Raw genomic sequence first — 7,477 nt, 5'->3', positions numbered from 1 at the left:
CCTTATATATCATAAAAGTTAAATTGTTAATGGGGAGGATCCTTCCCCCTGCTAGGTCCCTTTTAACATTGGTTTTCTTAGCAAATTGTATTTTTGAATGGCTAAGCTTCATCTTGCAATAAATAGTACTCCGTAAGATTTACATTGATATCCCCTATTTATTAAATGAATAGGCGAAACTCTAACATTTCCCGCCTAAAAATATTTTCTAGAATAGTTCTTGGTATTTTTAGCATATAATATATGTGTGGACATGATAAATTATAAATAGATATAATCTTTTGTATCTAAATGTTTATAACATTTAATAAATCACATTCTGCACAAATTTATCTCCAATCTTTTTAGGATAAGAAAATTATTTTTTTTAAAACCTATTGATAAAAATTTATTGACTTTTTATGATAAAAATTTGCAGCTAAAAAATACTCATATTAGTAAATATTTTTAAATTAACATCATTAATTTCTCGGTAAAAAAATTCAAAAAAAAATACTCATTTTACTAATTCTTACGATTTAAACTTTTATTTATTTCTCTAATCAAAATACATTAATGAGAAACATAAAAAATAAGTGAATTAACAATTTAAATTCTCTAAATAATACATTAAAAAAATAAAACTCTAACAACAATCTACGAATTCATATATCGTCTTAGTCATGGAGAAAAGTGTTTTCTCTAAGGTTGAGAACGTTAGTTTATCTAACAGTCCGACCAGTCTGTATTTTTTTTTTTTGTTGCAAACCAGTCCGTATTTTTGGGGTTGGGGTTCAAACAATTTATTGTCGAAATAAAGTGGATAATGAGGTGCTAGCTCCATCGCACCCGCTGTGAAAAATCCTCCAAATTTCTGGTAATCTGATTGTTTTATTAATTTGAATTCGCTTATCTTAGCATTTTTCCAGTTTAATTTGATCTTTGCTTGCTGCTGTGATTCTGTTTAGATTATAGTGTACTCCTAATTAGGTTAATTAACTTATTCCAGTTTTATTTTCCCCCTTTTATTTTTAGCTTATTAACAGTGTTAGGGTGCAAACCCTTGTCCCACATCGGTAAAATAAAGATGGAAGATCATCTTTATAAGTGTCGTAAAATATAATAAGATTTGCGCCTTTTGGGAAGGAGCCCAAGAGTAAATCCGTGAGGGCTTGGCCCAAAGCGGACAATATCGTACTATTATGGGTGGTGGACACAGATGCAGCAGAGGCCCAACACGGGATATTCACGCTTCCGCACAACAAGTGGTATCAGAGCCCAAGGTTCTACTTGGGCTAGACGCTAGACACAGAGATTCATCAGGACCAAGACTTGAAGGTAGACGTACACTATAAGGCGTGGAACTCCTATAGCTCGAGGGAGAGCTATAATATGTTCGCGAGAAGCGACATGGTCTCACGGCGTTGAGACGGCAGACCGTCCAAGAGAAGATCGTCAACGACCCGGCGAGGTGGGTTGAGGCTTAATGGAGGCAACAAAAGCGGTCCATGGTAAGTCCAAAGGTGGTCTGGTGTGACGCACTGAGGCGGTGGATTCGGACCAGTCCATGGTATATTGGATGCAGAGGAGTTTGGTACGCAAGTGTAGCACAAGCCCTGTGAGACACATAGTGTGTCGTTTAAGGGGAGGTTATCAAGACTTGGTGATGCGAGTGTCTAAAAAAGTTGGGGTTGTAAAGTGGGGGGTGTTCTCCATGGAGGTCAAGGTCCGAGTCAAGATGATGGTCCTTGGTTTGAGGGGAGGATTGTTAGGGTGCAAACCCTTGTCCCACATCGGTAAAATAAAGATGGAAGATCATCTTTATAAGTGTCCAGAAAATATATATAAGAGGCCTTTTGGGAAGTTTTTCAAGAAAGTAAATCCGTGAGGGCTTTACCAAAGCGACAATATCGTCTTATTATGGGTGGTGGTTTCTGCAGCAGAGAGCTTCAACACGGATATTCACGCTTCCGCACAACAAACAGAAATTGTATACTTGGTATTGTATGATCAATTGATTGCTGATTTGAATTTGCTTAGCTTGGCTTTCAATTAATATTATATTGCTCGATACCACCCGGTGGCGCGCTGTCACCATCCCTAAGCCTAGTTATTAACAGCAGGCTCTTTTGTAACTTTGTTAAACAATTTGAAGCGTGAAATTATTACTCCCTCCGTCTCAATCATTTGTTTACCTTTGATTTAAAATACTACTCACAAAGAATAAAAAAGTAACCAAATAAATGAGACAAGGGTAGTTTTAAGACTTTTAACATTGCTTAATTAACTGTATGTCTGTAAATGATTAGTTTCCCTGTATTATTAGTTGATCAACATTATACTCCCTCTGTCTGTCCCGGTCATTTGTTGTACTTTTCCATATCGGGTGTCTTAGTGAGTTGTTGTCATTTCTATTTTAAGAATGAACTTGATGAACAATTTGATCAATCACACCCAATTTGTTCCACTTGTCACTTAGTAATTGGGTCATTCCTCTTTCCTTATCTTCGCGCTTTAAAAACCAAAGCAAGAACAATTGACCGCGACGGAGGGAGTAATACCGAGATATCGCTTTCTATTTCCATTTTCGTAAGAATTAGTTGTGTCTATTTGCCAGATTTGCTCAAGCAATGACAATTTCATCCTCGCCTAAAAGATCTGATTTGAAAAGGGTTGATCGGATTAGTGGGCTACCGGACCATCTTTTGTGTTGTATCTTAGCATTTCTTCCAACAACATCGCCATGGCCACCAGTGTGTTGTCACGGAGATGGGAGTATGTGTGGACAGGTGTTCCTGTTCTTAACTTCACTCATGATCCACGTGTCATTCGCTACAATTATTCAAGCATTGCTGCTGCACAGGAGTACCAATCTTTGAAATACTATATGAATAGAGTTCTGCTTCATAATAATGCAGTGTGCTTAGAACGGGTGGACTTTGAAATCTTTCCCTTAATGACGGAAAAAAACTGTCAGGAGTGGTTTCAGGTGTTATCTAGACGTTCAGTTAAGGAAGTCAACCTTTTCTTTAAGGACTGCTGCTCTGTACCTATAATGTTTTTGCTTGATGGTATATTAGGAAACCACCTTGTTGCTTTAAGATTAGACTGTGAACATGACTTTCCTTTAACTGTTCCATTTACTTCCACGGTACATCTTCCGTGGCTAGAGAAAGTCCACCTATCCAGTGTCGTAATTTCCGATGATTCTAAGCCTCTAATTTCTCTAATTCATTGCTGTCCTCGCCTTAGGGAACTTAGTATACGAGAGTGTCAAGGTTTCATAAATTTCTCTTGCTCGACTTTGAAGATTCTGAAGATGTCGGCAATCGAACTTTTAACGGGCAGCATAAGAGTACCAAACTTGGAGTACTTTGAGCTTAATAGTGTGGATGAGTTCCATTTTGATGATGACTGGTGATATGCCCTATCTGGCTGAAGCAAAGGTTGAATGTCATTTGAATGTAGCTATGTGGGGTGATCTATTTCAAACAATACGACATGTAATCAATCTTGATATCTCCATATATCCTTGTACAGATGTGAGTAACTACACCTGCATTAATAGATGAAATATGTCTTCCAGAATTATTTACATTACATTTTTTGGTACTTTTGTCCGGGATTGTGAGGAAGGAAAGGGACGTGCATTCTTGCTTGAAACTAGTACTCGTAAAGTCGTAATAGTTATTAACTCCGTTTAGCAGTGTGATTTGCAGCAGAAGACACCAATGCATCTCAAGCTTCCATATTTTGACAGGTTAAAATGTTTGGAAATACACTGTTATGAGGAGCATAGCATACGACAAGCAAGTTTGTTTTTGAGGCATATGCCTAATTGCGTGTCCTTGATAATACACATGGTTAGTATGTCTTTCTACTGAGTCGATTCTTCAATTTTCTTTTATTAATGTTTTTTTAATGCTCCCTTTCCTATCTACAATAGCAACAATGTTACCACAATGCCTCAAAAGATCCTCGCTCAATGGCGGGGTGAGCCAGGGGTCTTGTGCTTGTGTTTACGATATATAAAGAGGCTGTTTTTGAACAATCTGTAACAAAAATTATGTCCCATTTCGACAACTACTGCGCCAGAACAAATGAAGCACAAAATGCTTATTGAGTTACTCCCTCTCCCACCTATTTTCACAAAGAGTTTCAATTCGTACTAATTTGCGTTTCTTTCGCTAGTGTTCGTCACAGAACAGCGACGACTTTGCCGAGATGAAGGGTTGGTCTGAAGTTGATTCTTTTGGATTGGAGTCACATGTAGAATATATAGAAATCAATGGTTTTGGGCTGAAGAGACCCGCGAGTGTTGAGCTTCTCAAATATCTACTGGTTTGCTGCACAAGATTGAAGGAGATGAACCTGCATATGCACAAATGGTGGTTAAATGCTAAACAGAAGAATGCAATGCGGAAGGAGATATTGAGACTTTCGAGGCCATCCGGCTGTAAAATTGTCATTGATGGTCGGGGGTGGTGAACTTGCATAAATACCCTTGTGGTCTACTAATCTTTGTTTATTGTTGCATGACATCTTGGAACAATTTTTGCCTTATCTTGCGGACTTGTGCATATTAAAAATCAAAATTCCCAACACTCCCGCGTGCCCACTTCCATCTCTAGTTGTTTGGTTAATTGGTTTGGTTGCCTTCGGAAAGTGAAAATTTCCATGGGAAGTTGCACACCTCATGAAAATTTGCCCTTTAGTTTTCACTGGTAGGTGGGTATTGTCATCTTAAGGCAAGGAATATCTCATGTACAGCTTGCATCTGAAAATCTGAGTGACATGGTTCCAGACATGGCTTTGTCGATATGAAATAATGCTATTGCGGGATTTTTATTTTAATCACATGTGACTAACTACTGAGTATTGACTGATCGGCCAATATTTACCCGTACCACTACCGCCATAGTACAACCACTACCATGGTCGTCGTCACCATCACAGGCCCCCTTCTTGCCTACCACCGCAGCCACAACCACATGTCGTTAGACTCCGGCCATAAGCTTTACATTGACAAACATTTTTCCAAACCATAATTTCATTAGTCTTAATTTAATCCCTAATTTGATATAGCCTACTTGATAAACTAAATAAATTAGAATTATTACTTGATCGACATAAAAACTAGCCTCCATAATTAAGTAATTTAGCTGATTTGATTAATTTTGTGATGAAAAGAATTAGAAAGAGTTTTTTGGAAGGAAGGGTAAAGAATGAAAAAATAATGACAAAAAGTCCATACAAGAGTAATGTTTGTACATGAAAGAGCAACTGTTCCCAAATTAGCGACCATATAATTTTGAAAAATTCTCATGAATGAGATGAAGGATATTATTTCCCATGATTTCATATTTCTCATGATCTTATAATTTCCACATCAACCGCCGACTCCTAAGAATCTTCAAAAAAAATGACGGAGATTAGTGTTTTCATACCATTTCGTAAACTATGTTTTCCTCTCCTTTTCCTTACACAAATTATATAAAATAAAATCGTATGCTATTGGATTGGTAAACCACGAGTCCAGATCCTGTGAAATATATGTGCGGTATATCTACGTCCATCAAATTAATTCAATTTGTTTCCGCCTATGGTAAATTGGTAACCAACACGAATTCTCGTTTAAAACGATAATGTCCCTCTTAAGCTTAAGACGGGTCAGTACTACTCGATACTTGGGCCTAACCAAAGTGAGTTGTGGAATATTGGCATGGGCCTGATTTTGTCAAATTTTTCTTCAAAGCTCATGTAAATAAAACCCTAGAAGCTAATCCTTCACTATATAAGACAACGCCGAAAATTACCAAACTTGCTCAACTACTCATCTCCTTATTTTCAAGCTCTTTTGATTTTGATTTTGATTTTGATTTTGATTTTGATTTTTGTTTTTATTTTCTTAGTATTAAAATTGCCTCTTCCTGGAAGAACCCTAGTATTAATCCATCAATATTAGGGTTATTTTTCTCCAGATTTTTTTTATAAAATTAGAGAGGGGCATATATGTTTGCAGGAGTTGAGTCACTGCATCTTAGATTATTTGATCCTATGAGATATAGTGAATAAAACCTTGCAAAATTTTGTTTTACAATTAATTAGTATTTTAATTTAATTAGTGAATTAATTGTTTATTATATGTTGTGTCCTGTGATTCATAATCTTTGAGACCTGAGATTTGTCTTTCTTTGATGACAAATTTACAAGCAATTTTTACTGAGGATACCCTTTTTGAAATATATAATCGATTGTACTAAATTTTGTGTAAGACGGTTTTATTCTATAATTTGTGTATTGAATGAAATGAAGAATGTGCACTGGGCTCTGATCTTTTTGATGGATAAATGCCAGCCTAGAAAGCTACTTTCTGATCTCCCTATTCATTTTTTTTTTTGAAATTAATGTTCCGGTCATTTATTTATCTTCTTACAAAGATAATTTATCCATCGTAAACAAATGATTAGAATAAAGTATTTATTTGTGTAATTAAAGTGTGATTTCTCGATGATGATTAAACTTAAGATGACGAGTCCGATTATCCATTCAAAATCATGAGGACGAAACGAGGCATTTGTCTGAGAGAAATTTCTTATTTTTTAAAAAGACGTTCTTTTCATAGAATCTTTGACAAATTATTGTGTACAGTAATATTTTATTTTATTTGGTGGATTGCTGGGGAGTATTTTTCACTTTTTAGTGATTACCAGTTACTAATTAAAACTGTTGTGTTCAAATTGTATTGGTAATTGGATTCGATGGACGTAGTTGTATCTTAATAGTTGTCATGAAAATTTCTCGATGATGATCAATCATATGATGACGAGTCCGACTCCATTCATAAAATCGTGACGACAAAACGAGGCATTTGTCTGAGAGAAATTTCTTATTTTTAGAAAGTTGTAATTATCGTTATAAATTAACGTGATATGACTAGAATTTAAATTAACTTCAATCTGAACAATTGTATTAGTCAGTCACGTTGATAAGTCGGACTTTGTAAATTTGGCAAGATCGGTTTTATACTTAATAGTTTTGGTATGTGATGGAAAGGAATAGGAGAAAGATACCTGATTGTTGCGAACCAGACTTGTTGGACGCAATATCTACTTCCGATTGCCAGCACTCTATTATCAATATCCAGAAACATGACATTTGATCACGTCACAGAAATTAAATTCCGGATTTGTAAATATCTTAGTAAATATCGTTGACGTTTTCATTCCAAAAGACGATAATGCCTTTTGCATAATTATACTATTTTCTCTCTCTAAACCATTTTCTCTCAAATTCTACTAAAAATCAACTACATTTTGATCTCTCATTGCATTAAACCAATTAAAAGATTTAGAAATTAACGCATATCGATTAGAAAACTTAAATAAATTTAAAAAATCGGCAAATAAACGTATTAAACACGTTTTTTTTTTAAAAAAAATGAACTAGTTCATGGACTAAATGTTGAAATTCAACAATCGACCACGGACCAAACGTT

General features: G+C 35.7%; 1 long non-coding RNA gene and 4 other non-coding genes across 5 annotated transcripts; all 5 read left to right on the top strand.

Annotated features, from left to right (window-relative positions):
• Positions 1-578: 578 nt before the first annotated feature.
• LOC141606325 (uncharacterized) lies at positions 579-4,583 on the top strand. Its single transcript, XR_012526673.1, has 4 exons — positions 579-856; positions 2,597-3,521; positions 3,687-3,842; positions 4,171-4,583. It is a non-coding gene; the product is annotated as an uncharacterized LOC141606325 (long non-coding RNA).
• Positions 4,584-6,131: 1,548 nt separating this feature from the next.
• LOC141609906 (small nucleolar RNA R66) lies at positions 6,132-6,209 on the top strand. The gene has a single exon (XR_012527809.1). It is a non-coding gene; the product is annotated as a small nucleolar RNA R66 (small nucleolar RNA).
• Positions 6,210-6,284: 75 nt separating this feature from the next.
• LOC141609957 (small nucleolar RNA snoR118) lies at positions 6,285-6,359 on the top strand. The gene has a single exon (XR_012527856.1). It is a non-coding gene; the product is annotated as a small nucleolar RNA snoR118 (small nucleolar RNA).
• Positions 6,360-6,484: 125 nt separating this feature from the next.
• LOC141609963 (small nucleolar RNA SNOR75) lies at positions 6,485-6,569 on the top strand. The gene has a single exon (XR_012527861.1). It is a non-coding gene; the product is annotated as a small nucleolar RNA SNOR75 (small nucleolar RNA).
• A 209-nt stretch (positions 6,570-6,778) lies between these two features.
• LOC141609964 (small nucleolar RNA SNOR75) lies at positions 6,779-6,863 on the top strand. The gene has a single exon (XR_012527862.1). It is a non-coding gene; the product is annotated as a small nucleolar RNA SNOR75 (small nucleolar RNA).
• The last annotated feature ends 614 nt before the right edge of the window (positions 6,864-7,477 follow it).

The sequence above is a fragment of the Silene latifolia genome, chromosome 10, assembly GCF_048544455.1.
Source record: "Silene latifolia isolate original U9 population chromosome 10, ASM4854445v1, whole genome shotgun sequence".
NCBI lineage: Eukaryota > Viridiplantae > Streptophyta > Magnoliopsida > Caryophyllales > Caryophyllaceae > Silene > Silene latifolia.
This window is presented reverse-complemented; position numbering and strand designations above follow the sequence as displayed.